Raw genomic sequence first — 14,454 nt, forward strand, 5'->3', positions numbered from 1 at the left:
GAAAACTCGATTAACTCGAAAATTTTCGATTCGATTCGATTCGATTCGATCGAATGCTCACCCCTACTTGTGAGTTAGTTTTTATTTTCTTAAATTAATTAAGTTTTTCTGAAAACTTCCTCTCCTTTTAACGTTCTTCTATTTTTTTCTCTCTATCGTTTCTTATTCTTTTCTTTTTGGTTGTGATCGTCTTCCACCGTTAGTTTACTGTTTGAATCGTTTTGAATCTATTGCTCTAAGTTCCGTTGTGCTGTCGACCTTTCAATCAACTACGTAAGTGTTCCTTATTGAGTTTTTGTTTGATTTTGTTAGTGGACAAAATTATGTTCCTTTTTGTGTGGTGTAATTTTTTGACTTGTGTAAACCTTTAATAGGGAAGATCTCAGTGTTTACGTCCCTCCAATAGTTTAATAATTACGTGTTGGTTGATTTGTTTGTTGGTAAGTTTTGATTTGGGATTTTGTATCGAAAGTTCTTCAACGTAACTTCAATTTTGGATGTTAGTTTAATGATTTAATTGTAAATAAATAGTCTGATTGGACGTTTGAACATCGTTTTTAGGTTCCAAGATCATCTCTGTTATTTCTACGTCAAAACAGTATTAGGTGTGTAACGAAAACTCGAGAAATCAATGAATGGTGGAAGTTAAAATTGGGGTTGTCAATGCCACACAATCGTATGGTAGGTCATTTGTGACATGGGCTGTGCACTATGCCACTAACTTGAGTCACACAGCCATGTGCTAGGTTGGTGCCAAACCGTGTAACTTTCTGACTTGAGCCACACAGTCGTATGCCAGGTCGTGTGTCAAGCCGTATAAGGCATTGTGATAAGCCACATGATTTTGTGTCAGGCCGTGTGAGGCACTGTGATGAGCCACACAAGCCAGCCATGTAGGCCCTGTGAATCCATAAAGGCGTGTGGGCCAAAAATTCAAAATCTTTCTCTAGGGCCGTAAATGTCGTTCGAATCAAACGTAAGCCTTCTGTGGGTCCGTTTGATCTAAAACAAGCTATAAAACTTAATGTTTGATGATTTATTCGTGTATAATCTGTTATCTATACATATGTCTAATATGATATAAGTTAAGTAAATGTGATCTATTAGCATATAATATGATTTTGTTTGAGACATGTTTAAGGCATTTGATTTATTTAAGTATGGTCTATGCTCTGTTAATTTTGATGATTCATTTTTGTGTTATCTTATTGGTTGTGAACATGTGATATCCAAATAAGTTGTTGTGTTTGATATTGATTCTTATATGTAAACATGCATGTGACTTCATAGCAAATATGTTATGATTCATTAAGATTTGATTAATCTGTTAAGCTAAACGTTGATTTTCATGCCTTCTATCTCTGTTATTGTACGATAGCATGTCCTACATGCTTATCATTTTGATTTTGAATATGCATGCCATGACACATTGCATGGGGTTTGAGATGATGTAAAAGGAGGAAGCTTCTGGCAGTTCAATGATTTACATTATCAGATGGTTTATCAACAATTCTGATTTAATAGCTTTAACTGCAATTCTGGTGGCACTGTCCATAATTTTCTGTTGGTGTGATTTGGTTGGATGAGTTATGAGAAACTTTATTTTGGTGTGTAGTAGAGTTGGGTAGGATATTTTCTGATAAATCTACATTCTGATTTTCTGAAAAACATCGCATTGGCATAATCATACATCCTCTGTTCTATTACACAATCATTATGAAAATTTTTGGCTGCAATCTGTTTTGCTGCACCGTCTGAGAAGTAGGATTCACCGTTGTGGCTTCAATCCTTTAAATTGCAAGGACAGGGAAAACGAGATTCGCCGTTGTAGCTTCAATCTGTTTCGCTGCACCGCCTGAGAAGTAAGATTCACCGTTGTGGCTTCAATCCTTTAAATTGCAATGTCAGGGAAAACGAGATTTGCCATTGTAGCTTCAATCTGTTTCGCTACACCGTCTGAGAAGTAAGATTTGCCGTTGTGGCTTCAATCCTTTAAATTGCAATGTCAGGGAAAACAAGATTCGTCATTGTAGCCTCAATCTGTTCTGCTGCACCGCCTGAGAAAGAAGATTCGCCGTTGTGGCTTCAATCCTTTAAATTGCAATGTCAGGGAAAACGAGATTCGTCATTGTAGCTTCAATCTGTTTCGCTGCACCGCCTGAGAAGTAAGATTCACCGTTGTGGCGTCAATCCTTTAAATTGCAATGTCAGGGAAAACGAGATTCGCCATTGTAACTTTAATCTGTTCCGCTGCACCGCCTGAGAAGTAAAATTCGCCGTTGTGGCTTCAATATTTTAAATTGTAATGTCAGGGAAAACGAGATTCACCGTTGTAGCTTCAATCTATTTCGCTGCACTACCTGAGAAGTAAGATTCGCCGTTATGGCTTCAATCCTTTAAATTGCAATGTCAGGGAAAACGAGATTCGCCATTGTAGCTTCAATCTGTTTCGCTACACCGTCTAAGAAATAAGATTTGCCGTTGTGGCTTCAATCCTTTAAATTGCAATGTCAGGGAAAACGAGATTCGTCGTTGTAGCTTCAATCTATTCCGCTCCACCGCCTGAGAAGTAAGATTCACCGTTGTGGCTTCAATCCTTTAAATTGTAATGTCAAGGAAAACGAGATTCGCCATTGTAGATTCAATTTGTTCCACTGTACTGCCAGGGAAAGTAAGATTTACTGTCTTCGATCTGCTTCACTACTGCTTAGGGAGACAGGATCTAATGGCTTAAATCTGTTTCTCCACTATCTTGGGAAGATAAGATTCACTATCTTCGATCTGCTCCACTACTGCTTAGGGAGACAGAATCTGTAATCTTCAACCTACTCCACTACTGCTTAGGGTGATAGGACTAATGGCTTAAATCCACTTCTCCACTGTATTAGGAAGATAAGATTCACCATTTTCGATCTACTCCGCTGCTAAATATAGGAAAACATGATCTGCTATCTTTAATCTTCTCCGCTGCCAAATATAGGAAGACAAGATCTGCTATCTTTGATCTCTTTTGCTGCCAAATACAGAAAGATAAGATCTGCTATCTTCGATCTCCTCCGCTGCCAAATACAGGAAGACAAGATCTGCTATCTTCAATCTCCTCCGCTGCCAAATACAGGAAGACAAGATCTACTATATTCGATCTCCTCCGCTGCCAAGTACAGGAAGACAAGATCTATTATCTTCGATCTCCTCCGCTGCCAAATACAGGAAGAAAAGATCTGCAACTTCATTGATCTGTTCTCTAGGGAACATGACCTGTATGTTCTATTTTATTAACCTAATTGTGCCTAGTGATTAGGATGACATGATCAGAACGAATCAAATGCTCCTAACTAGATGTGTATGAATGACATTTGAATGAATGCAAAATGTCATGAAAATGATTCCTTAATGCTTTATCATCACGTAAAAGCTTATTAAGGTTTTATCACTGACGTGCTACAACGCCTTCTTGCTTGACTGGCTTTTCTGAAGAAACATTTAGCCAGGCTGCTCCCACTGTAAACCTCAAATTTATATCCACTGGGACGCCAAAATTTGTACCGTCGCTCTCCCGCTGTAATACAAGGGTATAAATATGTGGCTTTTCCTCCGTCCTCTTTTATCACAATTCGAGGATATAGGATCTAAACCGTTCTAGTTTCCTACACCATTCTCAGGGTGTCGTACCAAAGTCTTATGCGCAAATGAAGGATCTCTTCTCCGAGGTAACCTCTTCTTATTGCCTGATGATCATTGCTTGCTTGTTCATTTAAGCTTTGTCATTGACACGACATCTTGTCATTTTGTTCAATCAATGCACTTGACAACATAAATCCAAAGAGAAAGTCTAAATTCAAACACTTCCTTCTCAGATTTCCAACCTTTAGAATTGATGTGTTCTAAACAATAGTCCTGTTTCAGGCTCCTATATTATTTAGAAACTTTTCAGATTAATATGCAAAACTTCCTTTGTGAAAGTTTTATTAGTCCATTAATCATTATTCTAATGCAACATGCTTGCAAAAAATCATAACGATAGGTAAAATAGAATTGATTTGAGAGCATAGCTCGAAATGAATAAATTATCAAGGATAGCAAGAATAAAAAGAGGAATTGATTGGAACATGTATCTTGAAAAAGAAAGAAGTATTCCAAGAATGACAAATTCAATATATAAATAGTATGAATGTTAGGTGCCCAGATATCGCAGCTTGAACTTCTCTGTACAAACTTTCTAAAGACCTTTCTGAGTTTGACATGTGTTTAGGAGATCTACAGGACTTTGTTGATGCTCCAAGATGTCACCTACCCTTTTCTATTGATTCAGGTATAGCAAGATCACCATATGCCCTGATCTGATCAAAATTTGAGCTTCTTTGATCGCCTCATGCCCCAATTTGATCCAAAATTTGAGTCGCTCTGATCACCTAATGTCCCACCATGATCAAAAATTTGAGCAGACATTTTCGGGTTTTCAACTCAAATCCCCTTTGGCCTAAGGTGCCCTTTGCGGGTTTTCCCCTTAGCCTCTCCATTTTTACTTTTCATTTTTTCATTTTTCATTTTTTTCATTTTTTTTGTTCGACTCAAAGTGCCATTTGCAGGTTTTCACCTTGGTCCTTCCTTCTTCTTTAAACGAAGTGTTTCTTAACTGGATCCGAGTTTATAGGATTGGCAATCTCACTCAGGATCAGTGCTCCTTTGAAAATGGTCTTTTTTACAACATAGGGGCATTCCCGGTTTGGCATTCACTTCCCTTTAGAATCCTTTCGTTAATGATGAATCTTTTTCAACATCCAACCCTCTCATAGAATTCTCTGAGATGCCTGTTTATTATGGGCCCATATCATTTATTTCTGGTACATCTGACCCTGATGAATAGCTTTTAACCCTTTTCCTAGGGTCAACTGATCATATCGCGATTGGATCCCTCCAACAAGCAATGAGGGGATTTCAATAGGTAAAACTACTTTAATCCTGTAAACCAAAAAGAGAGATGTTGCCCCAGTACATATGTTCGACAAGCAATGATGGCAAGTGGTAATTTCCCATGCCAGTTCTTGTTCACCTCTAGGTAATTCGGTGACAAAACGTGGTGTTTGCTTCTGAATTGATTTCAGACCTCAGTTATCGTGCTATCATTTAAGTTGAATTCATTTTCCAATACCATCCTCTCTGAAATTCTGTATCGGTATAGGATGACCTTGATCCATGAAGTAGCCTCTCACAAAAAAATGAAGCAATGCCCATTAGAAGTCTTCGATAATGGTGATGTCCATGCCTCATTTTGCTCAAAATTTGAGTCGCCCTTTTTCGGGTTTTCAACTCAAGCCCCTATGGTCTCAATGCGCCCTTTGCGAGTTTTCACTTTGGCCTCTCCTTTTTCATTTTTTTTCTTTTTTTTCTTTTTTTTCTTTTTTTTCTTTTTTTTATTGTTTTATTTCTAAATCTGAACTCATAGGATTAGGCATGTCCTTGTTATCCCTTCTGATCAAGACTGACGCTTTTCCAGATAAGGCCTTCCGCATAAGGTTCTTCCCATCTTGGCATGAAGTTCCTTTTGTATGGGAAGGATCTTCTTCGATACCAGGTCCTCTCATAAAATCCTCTAAGACGAACTTCTTATTCTTCCTCTTTTTTTTGAGCTCGTATCATTTGCTTTTGGTGTACTTGACCATGATGGATAACTTTGAACAATTCTCCTCGATCGGGATTAGGTCCAAAAACTCAGAAAGAATCTCGTCTTCAATAGGCAAAACCGCAATAGGCCCAAGAGAAAGGCATTGCCCCAGCAGAGTTTTTTTACCTCCAATACACTATTCACTTTGGGGCGAGATGATGTTAATCTTAAACAGACTACCAACTTCTGATATCGTGCTCTTGTTCAAATTTAGTGCATCGTCAAATATGATCATTTTTTACATTCCATACTGACATATGATTTTCAAGGATTTGCTGACTATCGACTTCGTGACACTGGCATATGAAGCAGCTTCCACCCACTTAGTGAAGTAATCGATTGTTGCAAAGATGAATTGTTGACTGCCAGAAATTTTTGGCAAGATTGGCTCAATGACACTCATGCCCCACATGGGGAGAAGTCGTGGATTCCAATGATTCTTTATAGGATAGGATCTGTTTTCTATCTTGTTCTACCATCCTCAATAAGTTCAGAGATAAGCTATAATCTATGTCATCTTCGAAGTCATGAGATCCCTCTAAACACATGTCTCACTCAAAAGGTGATTCTGAGTCTATAGCAGTGTCATTCATGTCGTTGATATTTAGGGACCTATTGTAGGTACACAAGAATATACACAGAATATATGAAGTTATGTACAATATGATTATGAATGCCATAATGATTTGGAAGAAAGAATAAAAGAATAAAAAATAATCATTCATAAGAAATGAAAGAATATTGGTTCAAAAAGACGCAAAGATGCATTCCATTAAAATAATGACGTTCAGACATGAGTCTATTTCACAAAAGAGTTCTTATTGCCTCTAGGCTAAAAGCAACAAGTGTGTTCTGAATACCACTCTAAGTAAGCTCTAAATACTATAGAGATCTCTTCTGCAGTCTGATTATTTAGAACACTCCCAAGTTTATAAGGGCGGATATCTAAAAAGGTCCCTTTTCATTTGTCTTCATGTATGACATTAGTGTGAACGTTTCCCAAAATTTCTTCGTACATCACACTTGCCTCGTCATCAATATGATTGGGTAGCGGATTTTCTGCACTGGAGGCCTCATCGAATTTGACAATGCCTATGTTGATGAATTTTTCGACTAGCTTCTTGAAGGCAACGCAATTCTCTATTGAATGCCCCATAATTCCAGCATGGTAGTCGCATTGTGCGTTCGCATCGTACCATTTGGGATACGGAGGCTGTATGGATTTTAAGTAACGATGAGCAACAATATATGCATCGAACAAGCTTTGATACAGCTCCTTATATGACATCAGAATTGGTGTGAACTGGAGCTTCTCAGTACCTGGTTTCACTCTAGATTCTTGCTTTAAAGGGCTCTGATGGCTGGTGGTTTTCGTCTTTGGCCTGCCCACAGTGATTGGTTTTGAGTGGCCCTTGTTACGTCCGCCTACATTATCCCTTTTATTCCTCTTCTTCCCTGGGACCTTTATAGTATCTGGGTATTCTACCCTTATCTGCTTTATTCCTGCTAGATTAACAACAGGATTAGCTAAATTATTCCTCAAATTGGATCCTGGGCCTGTCAGGCAATTCACTGGTGTCGATGTACCAGTCTGATAATATTGGGATCTGATAGTAAAGAGTACCCCTTGTGGGCGCCCATCTGGCTAGACCTGGACACTTGTCGGAGTATAATCTAAGGAATAGGCAAGATCTTCATTATCAACTCCAAAGTAAACCACCGGGTCTTTCATTTCCTTTGACTTTCCAGCTAGCAATCGGTTGAACTGGGTTATCATAGTTCTCTGCAATTCTAGCATCTGGTCTCTCATTTTCTGTTGAAATTCGGTCAATTGCTCCTGCATCTGTATTTGCATTCGCTCTAATTTCTTCAACCTTTGTTCCATTTCTCTAGTATTTGCTTGGATGCTGTAAGGGTATTTGGTTGGTTGGTTTTCCAAATTAGCTGAAATAAATTGACTCAATTAGACTCTTTCAATGGATTTTAATGCATGTAATGCAAGTGCATGAGATGTATGCCTAAAGAGACGTTGATTCTGATTCAATTACATTTAGAAAACTTTTCTAGAAAGTAAATTCCTTTACATAAAGCAGATGCATGTACGGCCTCGCCCTTATATTCCAAGAGACAACATCGATCTTTTTCTTTATCCGCATGTTTGTAATAATCTCACCAATTTTCAATAGATGCCACTGTTAGCTCATTTTCTTAATCTTGGTCGCAATCCATCTTCTGCCCATCTTCATAAGGCTCGTCAGCTTCTTTAAGGGAGTTGGAGCATTGAAGGCTCTTAGACAATCGTCTTGAATCCTCAGGCCACGAAGCAAGGTCACGAACTCTTCCATCGCCCTTCTTGTGTTTCTCAGAATATATTCAGGCAGCAGTATTGTTTTCCACTTTATCAAAAAATCCGTATTCCATGACAAGCTTTTTAATTTAGTAATCGAACTTGAATCAATATCTATTTCCTAAGATGCAAGTGCAATGCAATCAAAACACAACAAGAGGGGTTAGTACAAAACATAAGCAAACAAGAAAAAAAGTACCTAGCTGGGTAACCACTAGGGATTTGGAGTGGCTCTACCTAGGTTAAGTTCCTCAGTCCACTATATGAGGTTTGGTTCTAAAGTCAAGGTACCCGAACCAGCAGATTCCTCGATCTTCACCCATTATAGGCTCATATGCATCGAAGTTCGATTCTGGGAATACATTTCCCTATGGCTACACGGAGATGAAAATCTCACGAAGACATAGGTACAGATGTATCCCGAAAGTGATCCACTATCCTGCACGGAGGTGAAAACCTCACGAAGGACTAGCTTCTCACTTCCACTTAAAAATGTGTGACCAACGGTCATGCAATGCAATGCAGAAAGATATAAAAATTTAAAATACAAAACATGATGAAAACTCAAAACAATTGAAATGCAATGGGAGGATCATATATTTAAATCACATTTTCAACTTTCGACAAAAAGACAAGAAATAATCAACTCGTGGCTTGACTCTCTTATTTAAAGTCCCCAGTGGAGTCGCCAAGCTGTTGACACCATTTTTTGGATGAAAAACGGGGTCGACTTGGGTTTTAAAAATGAAAACGGGAGTCGCCACCAATCCTTTTTAATGAGGTGTGATTGGATCACCTCGAAAAGTGGTTTTTTTTAATAAACGGTTTGATTTTATTAAAACAACGATTTTGGTCCACGAAATTCAGAAAACGGGTTCGGGAGTCGATTACGTACGAGGAAGGATTAGCACCCTCGTAACGCCCAAAATTGGTACCTAGTTGATTATTTAATGTCTTAATGTCGAAAATTGATAACTTTGAAGAATTTTAAAAAATACGATCCTTTTATTAAAACATTAAAAATTTTCAAGAAAAGGGGGATATTTCACGTTGTTCGAGAAAGAGAATCATATCCAGTAAGTTAGGACACAATGTCTCGAATTCCTGATACGCGAATGAAAAATACTTATTTAAAAGATATTTAACTATCTTGGATTAAAAAAGGGATCACGATCAGTAAGTTAGGACACGATCCTTTTTTTAATTCCCGATATCGTTTAAAACTTGAGTTTAAAAAAAATCGTGTAATAAAGTTTAAAAGAATATTCAATTGTTTAAATCAAATGAAGAAATCGCAACCCAATACGTTAGGGCACAATTTCTCAAAATATTAAACATTGAATATTGCATTTATTTTAAAAATCTTCATCTCGAGGAATCAACGTGTCACATCCAATGCATTAGGACACGACGTATTGAATTCTCGATAATGAGCTTTTTATTTGTATTTTTTTATAAAAGAGTAATCTCGATTACTTTGATTCAACAAAGAAAATCGGAACCCAATACGTTAGGGCTCGATTCTCTCGAAGATCTCAAATACCGAGTATTGCTTTTATTTTGAAATTTTCATTTTTTGACAAATTTGAGTAAAAAGATGTAACGTAACAACAATGATGGTAATGTGAGTAAAATAATACAAGTAAGGGCTACAAAATAAAATAAATACAAAGACAAACTAATATAGTACACAATTGCAAGCATATAAGCAATAAAATTAAAAACATTCTTACAAAACAAATTATGAAAATCTACATAAAGAAATAAACAAAGTAAATGTATAAAACTATAAAAATAAAAAAGATACATATATGTGTATATACATAAAATTATGGAAATATGAAAATATATGTATGTACATATAAATTATAAACTATAGAAATCACATAAGAAAATATAGATTTTTAAAATATAATAGTATATATAAATACGTATGTGCATATTTATGAAAAATAAAAGAGATACATGTAAGTACGTATATACATAAAAACTTTAAAATGCAAATATAAATACATTCATGTATATAAATTATAAAATAATAAAAAAGGGCGTATATATGCATGTAAATATTAAATATGTACATATGAATGTATATATAGAAGCAATTATATTAATATAATAATAGTAATAATAATAATAATAATGACAACGCTAATAATAATAATAACATTAAAATAATTAACTAAAATAATAAAAGTGCTAAAATACGGACTAAATCGAAATAAAAATGAAAACACTGGGCAAATTTAGAATAAAAAGGATTAGATTGCAACACGCGCCAAAAGGGGAGGGCCAAATGTGTAATAAACCCGATTTTAGGCCACGCGTCCCTCCCTCAGGTGTCCAATCGAATTGAGGACTAAATTAAAAAAGGGGACAAATCCGTGGTCCAAATTAAAAGAGGAGAAAAAAAAGACAAATGGTCCAAATTGAAACAGACCGAAAATGTGGAAGGGCTTGAAGCGCAAATAACCCCTTGAAGGCTAAAACACGCGGACCCTGGTTGGACAGGTCGGGTCGCCCCGCGGGTTGCGCTAAACGGTGCCGTTTTGGCCTGAAAGGCTCGCCCCAAAACGACATCGTTTTGGGGGCCTATAAAAGCCCAGTTTTTTAGAAAAAAAAGTCATTTGCCTTTTGTTTCAAAAAAAAAAGAAAAAAAAGCTTTAAGTTCTCCCTCAACCTCCCTCCTTAGCCGGCCATGGCTCCGGTCATCGGCCACCGCACCTGCCGCCGGACGCCGGCGACGGCTCCGCCGTCCGCGGTGGCCGGAAAACTAAAATACTCCATTTTGTTCCTTTTTTCGAATAGAGCCCAGATCTGGGGTCAAAACTACCAGAAAAACCCGGCGACAAGGGCCAAAATCGGAAGAGACCTTTCGGTTCTTCTTCCTCACATCCGCCGAAATCAGGTAAGACTCTCCTCTTTATTTTATTTTATTATCTTGTTATATATATGTTGATTAAATGAGAATGAAAAGAGAAAGAAACACTGTAGAAAACCAAAATAGAACGAAAATAAAGAAAAAGCAATCGGAAAAACCAAGGTGAATCACCTTCAAAACTTTTTATTTCTTCCAAGTTTTTTTCTAAAAGCCGAACCTCTTTACATGTTGTTAGTTTCGGCTTTTATAGCCGATTGTTTTACATTTTTTTATTCCTATTTGATTGCCTTTCTCTGCTGTTGCGTGTCCTTGCAGGTACTTGATGGAAGTGGTTGGTGGTGGTTGCGGCGGTAGCAGGGGGCAAGTAGTAATGTTGGTGGCGGCCAGGAGCAGGTAGGCTAGGGTTTCAAAAAACTGAAACCCTAGTTTGACTGGGTTCAAGGCCTGTTGGGTTATTTGGGCCCGATGTAGTTGGGCTTGGTTATTAGGTTTTTGTTTTTGTTTTGTTGGGTTTTGGGTGTTGTGTGGGTTAGTTGGGCCCCGGGCAAAGTGGGCTTGTACACACGGATCATTCGTCTTTGCGATGGATGACTTAATTACTATATGATAGTAATTTACTTTTCATGAAAGAAAATGTAATGGTTACAATGAGATAAGATAGGATCATATTGGGAGAGCGGATTTATTCCAAAAAGAATAAGGATATCCTAAGAGGATAACACATTTATGACAAGGTCATTGGACGAGTATTGATCGAGTAGCTTTCGTAATGGTATATTGTTAGGGAGAGCTTAATCACGATACTATAGTGAAATGACTTCATTACTAAATGAGTTTATAATTAATAGACGAAAAGCTGAAACTTGATTATAAATCATTTGAGCCCTAATCACATATGTCCAATCAATCCCTTCATTAGCTCGTTGAAACCAGAAATTAATTGCATGTTGAATCAAATGAACAAAAATGGATAGAAATGATAAAGTTAGAGAAATGGGTTACATTCGAAAATGAATGTGGCTTCTCACTAAGTGTGGAAATGACTTGAGAATTAATTTAAGTTTTCCGGATTATTATTTGATTAATTGCAGTTCGAAAATGAAATTAAATTAATTGATCATTGTGCATTCGTCGAATGTAGAATTTAAATATATTTTTCATAGATTCTTTTATGGCAAAGTTGCCATGATTTTAACGGAGTTAGAATTTGGTTGAGAAAATTATTTAATTGGAAAATTTAATTTATTTAAATGAATTTAATAAATAATGTCTATTTTGAGAAATAGAAAAACATGTATTGAGTTGGATTAAATTATAAAGTGTTGGGTTAAAAGTCTAGGAAGCACATATAATTGAACCCAATAAAGAAGAGACCTGAATCTCTATCATGTTACATATGAGGAGAGGCACACCTAATTAGCCACCTCTCTCCTAGTTCAACTTGGGGATTAGTTTTGTTTTTTATTAAATAGACATTAAATGCATTCTATTAATCCAATTAGGGTTTCACTTTCTCTCCCTATAAATAGATGGCACCGGCAGGGCTAAAAATATAATAAGTTACACACAACTTTTGTGATATTGTTATTCTGCCTAAAAACAGTGAGAATTTTTTTCTAAAAATAAATTTTATTTTTTGAGAATAACAATGCTACTGGTTTCTGTAAGTGAGAGAGATTTACTTTCTTATTAAAAGTAAGAAAATTATTTTTAGTTTTATGTTTGGTTCGTAATTGTTCGAGCCCACACTTGAAGCAGTTTGTAGTACAAGAATAACGGAGAGAAGACATTATTTTTGGTTTTATGTTTGGTTCGTAATTGTTCGAGCCCACACTTGAAGCGGTTTGTAGTACAAGAATAACGGAGAAGACCGTTCGGTTGAAAGCCGAAAACGTCTAGAATTCGTCTCGCTCAAAGCACATGTATTATTTTCGAGAAAAAGTTTATTGGTATAAATATTACAAATAAACTCAATTTTCAAAACTTTTATTTTTTTATTAAAAAAAATCATTGTCAAAGCAGATTTTTTCCAACACCATCATCTCAATTAGAGGCCTCCAGAGCCTTGTTCCATGAGGCTTCCACCATCTCAACTCTACATGCATGCATGACAAAACTTTATTGCTTTCAGTTGGCCTTTATTTTTCAGTCTACCTTCACGTCAACCCTCATATTTTTCCTACCCTGCCTTCACGAACCCTAATATGTTGAATGCAGAGAGAACATATTAAAGTTGGCGCCCTAAGGGACCGACTTCGATTCTATCCCCTGCAAACTCAACTAGTTTGCTAAATAGTTGAACAACCCAACTACTTTGCAAAATAAATTTTCAATATATATACCGATAAAAAAGCCTGTCTGAATTGATCTTAGTTAAAATATACTATAGATTCATGTATTTCTCGTAAATTTAAAATTTAGTCCTTATATTTTATTTTCAAAATTTAGTCTCTACTTATTAAATTTCTAAATTCAGGTCTAAATTGTTAATATTGTTTTTTTTTGGTTAAAGATGTTGGTATGACATTTTGAAATAAAAAATACTCACTTTAGAGCAATGTAAATAAAAGTTATATTGTAATGAACCTGAATTAGCAAAATAATTTTAACAGTGTCAATAGTTGGATCTGAATTTTAAAATCTAAAAAGTAGAATGACTAAATTCCTAAAAGTAAAAATACAGGGACTAAATTTAAATTTATGAAGAGTACGGGGCGTATGGCATATTTTATCCATTTAAATAATATTTAATATTTTTATTTTTTTTTTGTATTAAATTTGTATAATTATTGAATTGAAGTTGTGGAGAATGAAAGCCGCCCAAATATATAAAATTTATGTGGGATCTACTGAGCCGAATGGATAGCAGGAGTCTAAGCTAGAGATGTAGCTAATCCGGAATGGATCACATCAACCAGGCTGCTTGGCTGTAGCCGGGCGCTGGTAGTGCGGCCAAGATTCGATGAACCTTTCCTTCGAAGGTTGCAGTTTCATGAACTCAAATGGATTAGGCAGCAGTCGTCAGTAGAAGACCCCCATCTTTATTCGAGTGCATTGCATGGTGCACTTATTTTTGCTACCTCGCTGTCCCATCGTCGGCTTTCACCCACGTTTCGGTGTATCTTTGGCTGACGTGGGTCCTCGCCTTACCTAATAATAACCCACAAAAAATACCCACTATTTCTATAGTATTTTTCTTACATTTCTACACATTTTGACAGCCACTCGGACTTCTTTGGTTTAGATGATTGTAATAAAAAAAATAAAAAAATAAAAAAACGTGAGGAATGCTTTAGTTCGGGAGTTCTCCAAATATTCCTATTATACGTTATTACATTTCAAGTGTCATATTTATAATAGTAGTTTAATCTGTCCCAACACTTTGAGACAGAGAGTTATTGTATTCATGTTGGTTTATGGCATATGTTTTACATGTTAAAAGTGTCTCTTTTTTTCCCCTTTCCTTTTTAGTTTAACTCGTAAATCACACATATTAAGCAAAGCCTCTAAGACCCAACCTCCCTAATTTCTTTTTTTAATTGGAGAGGATGATGACGAGAG

The sequence above is a fragment of the Gossypium raimondii genome, chromosome 10, assembly GCF_025698545.1.
Source record: "Gossypium raimondii isolate GPD5lz chromosome 10, ASM2569854v1, whole genome shotgun sequence".
Taxonomy (NCBI): Eukaryota; Viridiplantae; Streptophyta; class Magnoliopsida; order Malvales; family Malvaceae; genus Gossypium; species Gossypium raimondii.